Source organism: Neofelis nebulosa, chromosome 1 (assembly GCF_028018385.1).
Source record: "Neofelis nebulosa isolate mNeoNeb1 chromosome 1, mNeoNeb1.pri, whole genome shotgun sequence".
Lineage (NCBI taxonomy): Eukaryota > Metazoa > Chordata > Mammalia > Carnivora > Felidae > Neofelis > Neofelis nebulosa.
Genome location: NC_080782.1, coordinates 80909940 through 80926603, shown reverse-complemented (window position 1 = coordinate 80926603; position 16664 = coordinate 80909940). Strand labels below are relative to the sequence as shown.

General features: G+C 35.4%; 1 long non-coding RNA gene across 2 annotated transcripts in view; it reads left to right on the top strand.

Moving 5' to 3' along the window:
• Positions 1-16344, top strand: part of LOC131509988 (uncharacterized) — a 152592-nt gene extending 136248 nt beyond the window's left edge. For both annotated transcript variants that reach the window (XR_009260846.1, XR_009260845.1), the window contains exon 4: positions 16124-16344. This is a non-coding gene — a long non-coding RNA (uncharacterized LOC131509988). The remainder of the gene's footprint in view (positions 1-16123) is intronic.
• The last annotated feature ends 320 nt before the right edge of the window (positions 16345-16664 follow it).

Here is a 16664-nt window from a genome sequence, read left to right as displayed (position 1 = left end):
TTTCTTTTAATGTAATTCATTTATGGATTCAAAGTGTTTAGTTCTGAAAAATAATATATGAAATTCCAGAGATGGTTAATTTTTCTCAGTTAAAGTATTTTAATTATAATGAGTGAGAAAGGCATGCATTTTTAATTAGTGCAAAACAAATGCAAAGAAAAATGGCAAGAACCATGGAGGGCATATATTCAAGATACATGCTATTTGCAATGATACCTGTTTGGGGTTGATCTTACAATTCTAAGTCTTTTGAAGAATATTATTTGGATAAACCTGATTCTTATTCAAAATATTTGTATATATAATTTAAATGTTATGAATATATATTGGATTTGTAATGTCATAGCTGGATTGAATTGTGTTAGCATGTGTTATATGCATAGTAATTGTTTCAAATATTTAAATCTGAAATTGGATAGATTGATTTTTATAATCTTACTGAAAATGCAGATGGTTTTCTACTCATATTCAAGCCTCAGTGAATTTTTCCCTGATTTAAAAAAAAATACCATTTTGTTCCTTTAATATTTATGATGCTTAAACTACTCCTTTCCTTTCTGGAAGCAGTGATGATTTGTTTAAGCATGATATCTATGCCAGTTTTTAAACAAGTACACTATATCATAAAATTATTTTTAAGCATATGCATTTTATGGGAGCGGAAATCATATCTCTCTAAATCATACAAATTGATTCATTGAATAGTGTCAGACAGAAAGCATTAAATCATGTTTGGTTTCTTTCTCTCAGAGTATAATGTGAGGACGTTTCCTTTAGATAGAGTGAGTGAAGAGGAGACAGAGCTGTGCCCTGCAGTCCAAAGGAGAAAATTCCACTGAATAGCCTGTTGTTTGGTCATATCTTCTTTTATAGTAAACTCTCACCTCATCTCTTACCCCTAACTTTTTAGCGTAAAGGCTGAAAACAACTAAATTTATTTAGTAATGTTATAGTGAATTTCAGCCACTGTATATATAATAGAATACTCAATACCTAATAACCTTTGGAAGAGACTGCAGAGTAACTGGATGTTGCCTCACGAAAAATGAGAGAAATTTAATTTTTGTCTTTGGCATTCTCTTCTTCCTTATCTCTTTCTTTATTCCAGATCCATTTTCTGTTCTTGGAAATTTTTCTCCTTGCTTTTATGTGTAAACATTTTAGGTTCTGGAGCTAGGCTCTGCATTGACTACTCACTGACTATAAGATAAAGTCAGCACTATGATTAACTGCTATAGAAAGTCACTGGGAGGTGTAGATTCAGAAAACTCCCTGAATTCGGTGATTACTTACACAGAACCAGAGTGTCAGTGTTGTAAGGAAAATTATGATAACCTAATACAAACACTAGAGAATTTCAAAGGATTTGGTCTATCCCCACTCCCTTTCATCCCTCATTTGTACTCCAAAGCTTTTATTTCTCACTGAATTAATTTTATTTAAATTAAATTATGTGCTTCTATATTGATGAGGTTTTTGGGAGTGACAGTGGGGTTTGTGGGAGCCGATGGCCAAGAAAGAATTCTTGAAGATGTCTTTGGTGAAAAAGGTGATTTTATTGAAGCACTAGGACAGGACCCGTGGGGTGGAAGAGCTGCCATGGGACCCTGAGGAGAGACTGGTTTTATATCATAGAGTTGGGGGAGGTAAAGTCCAGGGAAAGTTTCCAGTGAGCTTTTTATATGCTGAAGACTTACAGGATATTGGAGGCCTAGCTATTGTCAAGCTAAGGTTGTTTTTCCCTCTAGCAAAGCATTAACATTAAGACAGTAAGGAGTTCCTGGAGAAACATTTTACTCTGCCAGCCTCAAGTATTTGTCAGTGGGCTGTAGGTTATAAGGAAATTTAGTTCTATCTGCCATTTCCTTCTGCCTTTGTTTCCCATATCACTATGGAGGGAAGATGGAGACTTATGTCCTGCAGAACTATGATCTCTATCAGTTAACCATTTATTTTCCCCCTTTCCTTTGTTCTTGGGCAGCCAGGAGTGCCTGAGGAATATCATACATATCCCATCTGGGGGTGGAGGGGGGTTGTTTGTGGCCTGTCAGCTCGCCTTATGTTCCCTCATCACATATTATGGACTCTAAGCTTTCTTAGAACAGGAACCATGTTTGAATAGGCAACATAGTATAGTAGTCAAGAGCCTGTCCAGAGACAGACTGCTTGGGTTTGTATCCTAGTCTACACTACCTCACTTGGTGACCTTAGACAAATTACTTAATCACTCTGTCTCTCAATCTCAAAGTGTGGTTGTGAAAACTATATGGATTAGTATGTGTAGGATTCTTATAGGAGTTCCTAGCTAATAGTAAATGTGTGAATATTTACAATAGTATCATTAGTCTTTGTCACCTCTGAGTCCAGCATGGTCCCTAGCATTGAGTAGGTGCTATAAAAAGATTATTGAAATAAATGGAAGAATTGAACCCAGATCTCCTGTGTGAGAAGCAAGAATTGTACCACCAAGTCAAGAGACTACAAAAGTGAGAGCCTTCCATTTCTCTTGTTTCCATTTCTGGCTCTGATAGGGAAAAATCTGTTATAAAATGGCTGACAGGACTGATAAGGGAATTCCAGTCCCTTCCCCAAGACTCCCCTTCCAGGTTTTCCTTCCTACCCCGCTTGCTGCACTCAAACAGATTATAAATGGTCCCTACTGGTGATGCTCTGGGCTCAGACTTCTGGAGAATGATCTCCTCTGAGCCCACTGGTGTAAAATAAACCTCCTGCCTTCCGAAATCTCTGAGTGCCATTTGGTTCTTCTGCCGGGTGATCCAGGCCAGTTTCTGTAACAGCTCCTCAGTCTTGTTTTTGTCTTATAGTCACTTTTCAAAGCCAGGCCTTGCCGCCTCACAAAATTTCATTGTATAACCTCTTCCCTGGAAATGTTATCCTTCCCATGACATTCCCTGAAGCAGATGATACTGAAATTGGAACCAATTGTTTTGGGCTGAAATATTTGCTTTCATATCAGTTTCAAAAGCTAAAATAGAGGTGATGAAAGGTACTAGCTAATTTCTAATTGTAAAACTTCTTTGAATTTTTATATCTTCTGATATGCAGACCCATATTCTCTACAGCCTATTGAGAATTTTATATACCATATCTAAATGGAATCCATCGTTTCACCACTCAGATGAACGTCTTTGCTGTTTCCTCTTTCCTTCTATTATTGCTTTACTTCAGCCCATATTATCCTCATATGGACACTTGTAATGGCCTCCTAACTGATTTACCTGCCACATTTCTTTCCCTAGGTCTTTGTCTTCCACAGCAGGCATTGTCAGATGTTCACTGCCAGAATTACTCTCGAAACAGAAATGATCATGTCAAAATTTTAATCAGTTCCCAATGCTCAAAAGTATAAACTTTCAATCCTATTCTTTCCTTATATATTGTACTATATACCATTTATTTACTCATTTAATCAGAAAATGTATATTAATATCTAGAATATATCATAAATTGCACTAAGGATAAAAAATAAGTGAATGGGATGGGGTGTCTGGATGGCTCAGTCGGTTAAGCGTCGGACTCTTGACTTTGGCTCAGGTCATGGTCTCACATATGTGAGATCAAGCCCTGCACCAGGCTCTGTGCTAACAGCACTGAGCCTGCTTGGGATTCTCTCTCTCCCTCTCCCTCTGCCCCTTCTCTGCTTGCACTCTATCTCTTTCTCAAAATAAATAAATAAACATTAAAAAAATAATGAATGAAAGGAAGACACGGTTCTATTCTTTAAAGAGCACACAATCCAGTGAAGGGCCCCAGTAATCCCCTGAGTACAGTACTGTGATGAGCCCTGTGCAAGAGTGAGCTAAGAGTGCATCAGAGGCATCTGCAGGGACACAGAGAATCAGACATAAGCCGGAGGATGTCTGGATTGCACAAGCAGTGGTTAACTTGAATGTAGGCATGTTCTAGGTAAATAACTTAAAGGGTATGAAAAAGCATACCAAGAAGCATGGAACACTTAGGGGCACAGATCTGCTTGGGTACTGATTCTTGCCATCTCACGTTTGAAAAAGAGTAGACATATGGTTGGATTAAAATTTTGATTTCAAAGTGCAGGCAAAATAGAAAACTTAGTGTGAGATTCTTTGAGAGAGAGGGCCTGAAGTGATGCCTTGATGTTTTTGCCGGTGAGGAAGTGAAACTGAAGGGAATGGCTCAGTGAACTGGAATGAACATGGTCAAGAGGTTGGAAATGTCCTTACCCTTTTCTGTGTATAACCTCGATTCTCTCCATGTCCCATGCTCCAGCCATCTATTTCCCAAATGTAACACCTGACTTTTCTGAAGTTTTGGTCGAGATGTTCCCTTTCCTGGAAAACGTTCTCCTTTGGAAACTTTGTTAAAAGTCAAGCCCTATCCCAGCTGAAAAAAATTCCACCTACTCAAATAAACCTTTGGCTTTGTCATTATTTACTTTTTCCCTTCCTTCACATGATGTATGCATTTTTTTTACTCATTTTTATCCAATTCCGTCATCTTAAAGGCTTATTTACTCACGTAGTTTTTTCTCCCATTACAAATTGGGTTCATGATGGGTAGAAATTCGTTTTTGTGGCTCATTTTTCTTTGTTTTTGCCATTCCTGATTCTATTCCACATAGCGTGGTAAAGAGAACAATTATGGTCTTTGCCTCATAGAACTTATATTCTAGTGGAGAAAAGAGACAATAACTGAGTAAACAAATAAGTAAATAAGATAACTTTCTATTGTGATAACTGTATGCTAGGAGGGAGAGAGGGGGGCACTTTTAATTAGGCTGGTCTGGCAAGGTGTCTCTGAGGAGAAATAACTAAACTGAGAAGGAGCCTTAGAAAGAGCCCAGAGCAGGAACAAGAATGGGGGAGCTAAGGCCCAAACTGAAAAAGAATGTGGCAGGTTGCATCTTCCAGCTGGGTGTGGGCAGAACACTGCCCCAGAAAGAATTTACTTGGTTAAGGATTCCAGCATAGTGACAGTGAGTCAAGATAACACTGGACAGGAACTTTGGTGACCTCAGACACATTGCTTTTCACTTTTTAGCTTAAATATTCTTCCCTACTATGAAACAGTTAGTTTTTATGTCTAACAGTAAGGCCCTTTGGTATCTGATTCCTCTTTGTTTTGGTAGGTAGAGCAAACTTAGGATTTCTGAGAAGGGTGTGGGCTGGACGGGAGATTAGGTTTTTCTCATTTCCTGTTCATAGTAACTTTGAATCCTTGATGTTTGAACATGTTGGCACCTGTGTGTCTACAGAGTACAGCTAGGGACAGAGGGAAGGGGAAGCCACAAGTACTTTCCTTTGTGTCAAATAAAGCTTCCTTTTGGCCCATAGAGAAGAGTCTGGCTGCCATGAAAAGGTACAGATTTATTGAGAAAAACGGAGAAACTTCACTTCAAAGAATTTGAGGGTAAAGAAGAAAGAGAATGAATGATCTTCACCTCCATGTTACTGTAGACACGTTGCTGTCTGAGATGATCAACTGGGAGGAGAAAATAAGGAGTTACTTGTTTAAATTTTCAAGTCTCCCATATTATTTTTTTCCCTGACAGAGCAGACAGGGCATTCCTCATAAATACAATTACCATTGCATTGGCAAAATGCTACCATAGCCTTACCTCTAATGAAAAAAGCCTGATAGATAGATAAATAGTCCCAGGACAGATAATAACATATTTAGTTGCTTCTCACAGGTTTCCAGAGAATTAGATCTGGAATGGTGCCTTTGCTCAAGAGGATAAAGATGAGTGATTGCAATGGTGTGTGTTTTTGAAGTCAGTGTTGGATATTTTTTACCTTAACTTCTTAAATTCGAATTGCAAGGTGCCAAAAAGGCTAAGTTCTGATTAAAGATTAATATAAATTCTACCATAGACTGAATTTGGACTTTTTTTTTTCAGAAAATGGTTAGTTTGCTCAGCTAGTATTTTAACTGTTGTTTGTACTAAAGATGAATAAATGATGATATATATTGTGTGAAAATGATTTATGAGATGTGAATGCAAATTGACTTTATTTTCAGACATAAAGAAAAACACTTTGTGTTTGGAGTAAGATGATAAATTGGAATTTTTATACTGTTCTATTTATCAGAATGTTCCTTTGATGATTAAAAAGATGAGCTATAAAATGATTTTATTTAAAATAGCTTTAATTTTCATAATGAGCCTAATACTCGAATTATAAATTATCATAGTAATTATAGATCTTTTATTTGTGCATCATTTTCATGCAAACTGGTTAGCTACGGGATAACAAGAGGGTGCCTTGAATATAATTCAGTGTTAAGGAAGGTATGTTTCAGGAGAAATTTTTTTCATTCATTTGTGCATTATTCTCGTGAGAAGTCAGATATTGAAACATTTTTTATCATTTTTGTTCAACAAATAAAATTTTGCCTTCACCGTTTTATCTTAAGATAATAGAAATTCAAATATATTGCACTAAATTCTTTATATGGTTATTATTACATTTTTTGGAAAAGTGATTTACAAGGAGATTTAAAATTTCCACCACTTCAACCCTAATACGTTAGTTATCCAGCATGTTCATGTTGTTATCTGATTTTTTTTTAATTTTCTAATTTAAGCATTGAAATTGCTCAGATATTATAACCTTTTTGGCTTATGTCTCCAATGGGTAATTTTCAGAAAGAGATGTGAGTCAGAAATAAACAAGCAATGATGGTGTCAGTGTAGTTTTACAAAGACTTCCTAGACACACATGATGTGAGCTAAACAAGCAAACAAAATCTATAAAGAAAGAATGTCATTCCTCAAATACTGAACCCTGAACGCTTGACCACACTATAAAAAAACACATTAAAAAATTTTAAAAACAAACATAATACTTAAAATCAAAGAAAAAATAAAAACTTCTGAATAATACAAAGGTCTCTGTATTACTCAGGAAGTAGAATAACATTTATTTTCACTCTGAAATAGAAAGTTGACAGGCCACGGAATTAAATAAAATGTGTGGCTACCTTACTCTGAACAGTCAGAAATTAATGATTTTAATAAATTTGCCTACCCTCCAATAGTTTCCACTTCTGTGTCACCTTCCCTTATGACTCTTTTAACACATATAGCCTCTGTCAAAAGTGGTATATCTAAGGCTTCAGAAAAGCAACTTGAGAAGATAGAATTATCCTTTCTGTATCTAGAATGAACTGGGTTCAGCAACAATGGTTGCATTATGACACCATTTAATTAGCTTGTTATGGAACTTGTAACCTAATATAAAAGTCAAACATGGCACTATTGCATCATGTACTGATTTTCAAAACTTTTTTCTAATGTTTATTATTTATATTTGAGAGACACAGAGAGAGAGAGCGTGCGTGTGCGAGAGAGTGCGAGAGCGTGAGCGAGAGAGAGAGAGAGAGAGAGAGAGAGAGAGAGAGAGAGAGAGAACGTTAGCAGGGAAGGTTTAGAGAGAGAGGGAGACACAGAATCTAAAGCAGGCTCCAGGTTCCGAGCTGTCAGTACAAAGCCCAATGTGGGGCTTGATTGAACTCACGAACTGTGAGATCATGACCTGAGCCAAAGTTGAACACTTAACTTACTGAGCCACCCAGACACCCCTCATCTTGTACCCATTTTTAATTGAGGCTAATATTGATGAGGGATGCCTCTATTTATTTTAAAAAATCTGTTTTAGGGTCACTTGGTGGCTCAGTTGGTCAACTGTCCAACTCTTGATTTCAGCTCAGGTTATGATTTCAATGTTTGTAAGATTGAACCCTCTGTCAGACTCTGCTAACAGCAAGGAGCCTACTTGGGATGCTCTCTTCCTGTGTCTCTGCCCCTCGTCTCTTTGTGTGCGTGCCTGTGCACGTGCTCTCTCTCTCAAAATAAACGTTGAAAGAAATCTGTTTAGGTTATATGACTTCCTAGATTGTTATATTAAATATTTAATGAGTTTGGAAATTTGGTTCTACTAAACCGAATTTATTAAATATATACCTTTCCATTTTAATAATACGGTTATTAGAGCTTTGTATAATTTGACTCTTTAAACATTGTTTCTCTTGCAGCTCTCATTCATATTTATGATGGCAAATAGGATCTCTGTCTCAACTTTTAGAACAGTATATTTGGCTAACTCTCAAATATCCTGTCACCTAAACTAAAATGTCTAAAATCTAATTTGTCATTTATTTTTCAAATTCACTTTAATAATTTTGTCACAATTTTTTAAGCCCTTGATCAGAAACCTATACACATCTTAAATTTTTCTTTGTACTTCCTATGTATGACCATAACTATACTTAATTAGCAATAAAGCTGTATTATTCTGTCCCTTGTTACGTATTTTGCATCTTCCTTTCTTTTTCATTACTGTCTTCGAAGCTCTTACTACCTACACCTACCACAGCCTGGTTCCCATGGCTTCACTTTCTCTCCTTTCCAAACCTCTGGATATTTTGTTGCCTAATTAAACTCCTCCAAGCACCACAATTAATTGATTTTCTGTTCTTTCTTTTACCCTTTAGTGAACAATCATGGGGCTCCCTCAATAAACTGTTTAGGTAAACTCACTGCTTCCCCCATGCAAAGAAAAACAAATTTAGACTGAACCACATTCCTAATATCATCTTCCAAAATTATCTCAGGAGTTTCTGCACTTCATTCCTACAAGAGGATGTTCGTACTTAGCCTGGTATTCAAATCTGCCTGCTGTTTCATTTTTTTTCTAGCTTTACTAAGATATAATTTGGTTTCATCATTAAACATAGAGACTTGCACATAGAAGACATTCAATGAATATTTATTAATTCTGTTTGGCATGTGGAAGTTAATATGTGTCAATTTGGGATTCCATTTTTATTAGGTTGACACAGAAATTTCAAATCTCTGTGTTTGAGAATTTATTATGGATAGACCAATGTACTTCTTTCCTCAGCCCTGGGGCAGCCTACAGTGATTGCAATTGTGGAGTCAATTATCTCATTGGGTTACCTCCCTCTGCTGTATAAATAGCATCATTTTCTCTGTGTGCCGTGATGTGACAAAAATTGAGCAGCACTGGGTAGCAATGTTCTGATGTATTCAGTTTATAATAATTCAACTGTTAATTAATATTGTCTTCTGATTTTATTATTGAGGTAAAGCAGAATAGAATTGGTTTAATAAAGGTTGTCTTCTTGCTGTGAAATGTGCCAATTTTGATTCTTTTGCACTGCCCCCTGGAGGCATAATTTTGGCTACTTGTCCCCTTGGTGATTGTTGCTGTCACTAGATTAGCATTTTCTCACTTTTCTGACAAAATATTTTGCATGCTTAGTGAGAGGATCTTGTGGAAAACGTACTCATGGATTTTATAAATGAAATAATATCAGAAACAATTTTATATATTTTCAAAAAAATATTTTATATTTTTGTGAATTTTAGTAGTTCCATGTGCTCATACATCTGAGACTTTTTTCTTTTGAGGGCATCTAAGAAGAAAGTGTACTTCTTGAGTATTGAAAAAATATGTTGATCTGTTTATACAGTATCATGTTTTCAATATTTTGTTGGTTTAAATCCATTTGTCTACAAATTATTATTTCTAAGAGACACTGACAGCATACAAAAAGAGCTGTCAGAATTCATTCTTCCAGTGAAGCCCTAGAAACTATTATTGGTTGATAAAAGAGATTGTGATATGAGGGAAAAGTTTCATTGATTTTTACAGGCTCAGTTTTCCTTGACCTGATTGCTACAGTTTTCGAAAGCATGTATTGAAATGTATTCATTTTAGAAATCCATGTACAATTTGTTACAAAAAAACCAAACACCAGGTATTTTAATCCTGTTCTTAGGTATATATAACCTGATATGTTTTAGGCTAGAATATAGTTTCCATACGATTTGAAGAAGATTTAAAATCTTCACTATTTGAGGAACTCAGAGTCTACAAATATTTCTTAATATAATGTTTTAAATTTTAGCTAAATAAACCTTAGTATAAAATGAAATAGTCACTTTAAGATGAAACAGAGTTTAATAAAACTATATTTTTTAAAGGACAAAGTTGTGTGAGATATATATATATATATATATATATATATATATATATATACATAAATGAATCCAAAGGAAAAGTTTTTTTCCTCCTCTTATGTTCATATATATATTCTTTATTCTTTGTCAATTTTAAACTTATATTGAGTGGTCTTTGTAAGGATCTTGGCCCAGATGGATGCATATATTAGTCATATGAATGAAACACTTTGCACACATTTTTCATGAAAATGAGCTGTAGGTGTCGTGTAAACCATTGTTCTCTGTTAAAATATGGTTAATAAGTCAGATGGCTCCTTGATAGGCAGGATGAACATTTGCATCTGAATCTCTCAAACTTCCAGGATTTATTTCTAAGCGAGTCCACACTTTATATGGGTACATATTTACAGCAGAGACCTTGGTTCAGTAACAAGACTTGTTCTTTTCTGTAAAATGCTTAGTGTCATAAAATCTCTATGTTATTTACAGAATTGTCCTTGCTTTTGATATTTTAATTTATATTAGTTTATCAAATGAAGGATAATATTTAAAATATATCCAATCATCATATGAAACATTTATCCATTTGTACATTTCTAATGCATCAAGTTCATACTCTTATGAAATTGTTTTAGATAATTTCTGAAACATCTCAGGTAACAAGTATAAGGTGTTTGTTCATTGCCCTCAAACTGCTTATAATAAAGACATCGAGATGAAGTTGAATTTGATGGAATGTTAGTGGTAAAATTCAGCTACAAAGAATGTTTAGAGAAAGAGTGTTTTGGAACACTGTTTTCCAGGTAGACAAAAATTAACAAAACATTTCACTTTTAGACTCTTGGATATTAAATATTCTAAAATATCACCACTTCTTGCTGTTAATAGGATATTATTCTTTCTATTATTTATTATTATTCTATTATTTATTATTCTCTTCTATTCTGTTATATATTTTGCATCTTCCTTTCTTTTTCATTACTGTCTTCGAAGCTCTTACTACCTACACCTACCACAGCCTGGTTCCCATGGCTTCACTTTCTCTCCTTTCCAAACATCTGGATATTTTGTTGCCTAATTAAACTCCTCCAAGCACCACAATTAATTGATTTTCTGTTCTTTCTTTTACCCTTTAGTGAACAATCATGGGGCTCCCTCAATAAACTGTTTAGGTAAACTCACTGCTTCCCCCATGCAAAGAAAAACAAATTTAGACTGAACCACATTCCTAATATCATCTTCCAAAATTATCTTGGAAGTTTCTGCACTTCGCTCCTACAGGAGGACGTTCTTACTTAGCCTGGTATTCAAATCTGCCTGCACACATTTTAATCTCTTTGAAGCGATCTCTTTGAAGATTAAAAGTCCTCATTATGAGAATTTGCTCTTTGGATAATACACTCAGATTCTACTGAAATATTTTTTTCTGTTTGATTATATCTAAATTACCCCAAACTATTATAATTTTGTGTTCTTAAATTCATGTGTGTGTGTGTGCAAACTTGTCATTGGTATCCACTTTGTAATGATGCCGTATCTTCCTACTTGCCTCCCTCCTATTTCCCTCTCTTGCATTTTGCTTCTTCTAATTTGTCTGGACTTGGGAATTTTTCTTTCCTCTCTCTCTTTCTTTCTTTTTTTCTCTTTCTCCCATCTCCCCTGCTCCCTTTATTTCTTTCATCCATTCACTTACTTGACAATTATTTATTGTTTGTCTCCCGTGAGCAAGGTAGTATACTTATTAGGATTATCTATAAAGCAGAAAAAATGAGTTTCAGACAAGATTCTAGAGAATTTTCCTATGAATATATGGGATTTGTGATTTCTCTTTGGTTTACTCATATATCTTTTATCCGTACCTAGTTTTGAGGTATGTTTCATTTGGGTGAGGTATTACAGTTATGTGATGAACTATTAGGAGTTAAGTGACAAAGGGGTTCAGTAAAAGGAGATCAATTAGGGTGGATTATAGTAATTGGAGAAAATCTCATGGAAGAAGCGAGAGTTGACTGACTCAACATGAGCTAATAAAATTACAATGATACAGAAATATTCGTGATGAAAACTTACCATATTGCAAATTTTTTTTATTTGTGGCACCAGTAAAATTCCAGACAAGATGGTAAATACTTGTGATTAAATAAATGGTTGTACAGATTGTGTGTCATAATTAAAATGTAACAACCACATGTGATGGTATAAATGATTTCACTTTATAACATTAAGCTGTTTACTGTGCAGTAATTCATCATGGAAGCCTTATTGTACCAGTTACATGTGATTGGATTTTGCCCTTCTCAACTGCAATAGTCTAGGTTAGGGAATGCATATAACTAACTGGTGGCTCTGCAGAGTGCTGGTAAGGACTAGGACACAGTTTTCTCAAATGTTTATGGTCATGACTTACTTTCACAAACATGCACAAAAACAAACATAGACCCCACATATATAAAAGAAACAGAAGTTTCACAAGCTTCCTATTTGCAATGTGCTCTGATATTCCTGCTCCATTCAATTTTGCTTTTAAATAGATGGATAAGATCCACTAAACTGACTTCATGACTTATTAATGTGTTGCAGTCTTCAGTTTGAGAAAAGCTAGTCTTGGAGTTTCGGTATGAGGCAAGGGAAGAAGGCATGATAAGCACTAAGTTCAGTCAAATGCAGTGAACAATTGCTGTTTATAGTTGCCCAACAGCTATTTGTATTTTTAATTGTGTCCTTATTTTCTTTTGGTGATTACCCCTCTTCTAATGTGGCTGTTCATGGTGGGCAGTTACTTCTAGGTGCCAGACTCTCATCCTGGTAGCCAAAGAGCAAACAGATGACCTAAGGTTGGCCCATAGGACTCTGTCTCTCTAGGCTCTTTAAGTCTTGAGAGAGTGTGTAAGGAAATGGTCAGAAATGACTGATCTCAACAGCAATGTCTGCATCATTCTGGACCAGGGTGTTCTAGTATCCTCTGTTTTCCTGTTTCTTGTGGCTCCCTGGGTTCTGACCAGTCATATCTGGTCTTCAAGACTTAGCCCCCAGTGAGTATCCTATCGATCAATGAAGTGACCCTATCCATGAAATGCTTGTAGTAACATAGTTTTTGTTTCAGTGTAATAACATATATTTTGCTTAATTTAGCTAGAATTAAGTTCTGTTGCTGGTAAACAGGAACTTTAATTGATTCATTAATTAAAAAGAAGAGCTATTAATTATCTTGGTATCTCCAACCACTAGACTGTCTTTTTGATGGATATGTTATGGAGAAATAAGGGTGTTCAAGAAGAATTTGGAAACCAAACATTTGATATGACTGTGCTGCTTGACAGATGGCACCGATATATAGCACTGCTTCAGAATGCACCATGTTTTGACAGTAATCTAAATCTAAATGCCAAATGGTGAGGAAGCCAGTTGAAATTGGCTCAGTTATTCAAAGGATAAAGGGCCAAGAGATATTTGTTTCACTTATATAAACACTCCTTTCCTTATTAAATCATTGTTTCAATTAATTCAGCTGTTTTTATTTTGTCTTGTTGAGGGGAGTTGGACCAGCTTTTTATATGTGGATAAATTTTGTACTTATGGGAAATCTGTACTCAGAAGCTGACAATTTGATCATAACAAACATTAAAATGAGTTGATGCTTTTAGGTGAATGCTATTTAATAATCCCAGGGTATGTACTCCTATTACTACTATGATTGCTGTAATTATTGCCAATATATTTTAACCTCTGATTTCATATGGTGGGGATATTTTCAATGAAATATTTTAAAAACTGGTAATAATCTTTGCAAACAAAAGTGCATAAAATACTAGTGGTTGTTGTCAATAAATATCTGAGACATGTTATTAATAGATAATTTAGAAGGGAAATAAGAACAAGATAAATAGGAGAGCAGAAAATCACTTGAATGTCTACCTAGACACAATCATCATCAAAATGTGATAAACACTATTCAGATATCTTTCTTTCTTTTTTTATTCAGATATCTTTCTATACAAATACTGAAAAGATAGCTAAAGGTGATCTTATATGAGTAGTATATAACACATGTTACTTCTTAATAAAAGTATTTTTACCTATGAGAATAATTTGACAGAATTATGAGTTGCCCAAGGTTTGTTTGTTTGTTTATTTATTTATTTATTTATTTATGTTTTATTTTTTTATTTTTTTGCGGGAAGAGAGAGAGAGACAGAGGGAGGAGAGAGATAATTCAAAGTAGGCTCCGTGTTTTCAGTGCAGAGCCTGATGCAGGGCTCACTCTCACAAACCATGAGATCGTGTCCTCGGCAGAAATCAAGAGTCAGATGCTTAACCCACTGAGCCACCCAGTCACCTCAAGATATTTTTAAAAAGTGACAATTTCCAGTATTTTTGAGTATACAACCCTCTAGCGTAGTTTGCCATAATATAATTAAAAGCCCCCCAAATTCATACCTTTTTGGTAGAATCAAGGTAGCAAAAATTATTTGGTAACATAAAATGACCAGAGATGTGTCCAAATAGTTATTATGAGGATATTTACTACTATGCATTCATAATAGTAAAAAGTGGGGAAAATTATATTACACATACCTAAGTTGTATTACAGTAAAATAAATTATCTTATTAATCATAGTACTATGTAGCCTTGTCAAACAATGTTGAGTAAGAATCACTAAACACAGGGGTGCCTAGGTGGCTTAGTTGGTTAAGCATCAAACCTTAGTTCAGGTCATGGTCTTGTGGTTTGTGACTTCGAGCCCCACACTGGCTTCACTGCTGTCAGTGAGGAGCCCAGTTCAGATCCTCTGTCTCCCTCTCTCTGCCCCTTCCCCACTCATGCTTTCTCTTTCTCTCTCTGTCTCTCAAAAATAAACATTAAAAAAAAAAAGAATCACTAAAAACATGAAAAGTTATCATCCAATACCAAGTGACAAAACACAGGTTGCAAACATACACAGTTGACACTTGAACAGCATGGATTTGAAATATGCAGCCCAACTTATCAATAGACTTTTTTCAATAAATATTCTATACTGTATATAGCACCATAAATGTATTTTCTCTTCCTTATGATTTTCTTATTTTCTTTTCTCTATCTCACTTTTTTGCAAGAATACAGCATGTAATAAACATAACTTACAAAATATGTTTTAATCAACTGTGTATTTTATCAGTAAGTCTTCTGATTAATGGTAGGCTATTAGTAGTTAAGTTTTGGGGGAATCAGAAGCTGTATTTGGTTTTTGACTGTGCAGAGGTCAGTGCCCCCAACCCCCTCATTGTTCAAAAGTTAAATGGATGAAGGCCTTCAAAAGATACAAATTTCCAGTTTTAAAATAAATGTTATGGAGATATAATGTACAACATGGCAACTACAGTTAATGCATATTTGAAAATTGCTAACAGAATTGATCTTAAAAGTTCTCATTATAAGGAAAAAATACTTTTAAACTGCAATGGTAAATACTAACTAGACTTATTGTGGTGATCATTTCACAATATATACGAGTATTGAATCATTATGTAGTACACCTGAAACTAATTGTTAGTGCCAATTATATCTCAATTCAAAAAATCCTGTGAAAGGAGACAGCTGAATTGGCTCTGCTACTCCAGTCATCACTCCCAGGAGATATCAGCAAAAGTTAAGGGCTTTAAGGATATTCACTATGGTTTTGAGTTCTTGGCCTAGCAAGGAGTGCTGTGGCTTTTCTCTCATAGCCAAGAAACTAAGAAACCTCCTCACAAACTAAGAAAAATGGGGTCAAAGAGAATACTTCACAGGTGCCTGGAAGAGGATAACATTGGTATCTCAATCTTAAACTAGATGTCTGTTCCTATGGCAGATTTGCAGATCTACTCTTACAATTATGTAAGCAGTGGTGGGCAAGCTGAGGACAGCTACAAGGAGATAGGGAGCAGCTGGTGAGGAGCTCATGTTTGCACTGTTTAGGGCATGAGGAGGTGGGGTTTTACATAAACCTACTGATGCAAAGGAAGCACATGTGCTTCATCAATAGTGATGACATTTGAGGCAGGATTGGAAGCCCTGAACAGAGTAGATGCTCCACTTCAGAAGGCTGTGCAGTGGGGAGGTATCATCAAAGAGATACACAATAGAATTCACCTGTGCTCTCCTTACTAAAACAGGAGTTTCAACATCCACTGTAGCGAGAACGTTCTGGCTGAGAGAGGAGTACAACTGCACAAGGTAGGTAACAATGTTTTTGGCGTTTTTCTCAGGTCTACATACTGCTTCAACAAAGAAAAAAAGCTAGAACTGGAAAAGGGAGGCAGGAAGGAGAGGTACAAGGAGTCTGAGTTAGGACAGGGGAGTGTATTCAGTGAAACTGAAGTCTTAAATTTGAGTAGAATCAGAACCTTACAGATACTGGCTCAGGTTATTTTAAGGGGTGGGAAAGGGAGATTCAAAAGGGTGGTTATTTAAGACAATAAAACCATTCCATAGTTGGATTTCACTGAATTAAGATTGTTCAACTTGCCTGTCAACACTTGTATGCCATGGAATGCTGCTATAGGCATTGTGTAGGCTATTGTTTTTATTTATCCTTTGGTATGACTGATAAATTTACGATTAGAAACCATAGGAGACTTTTTAATAGTTTTCAGTTAAATCTCAGAACAGATCACAGAGTACATAATTCTTATGACACCAGGAAGCATTTAACAA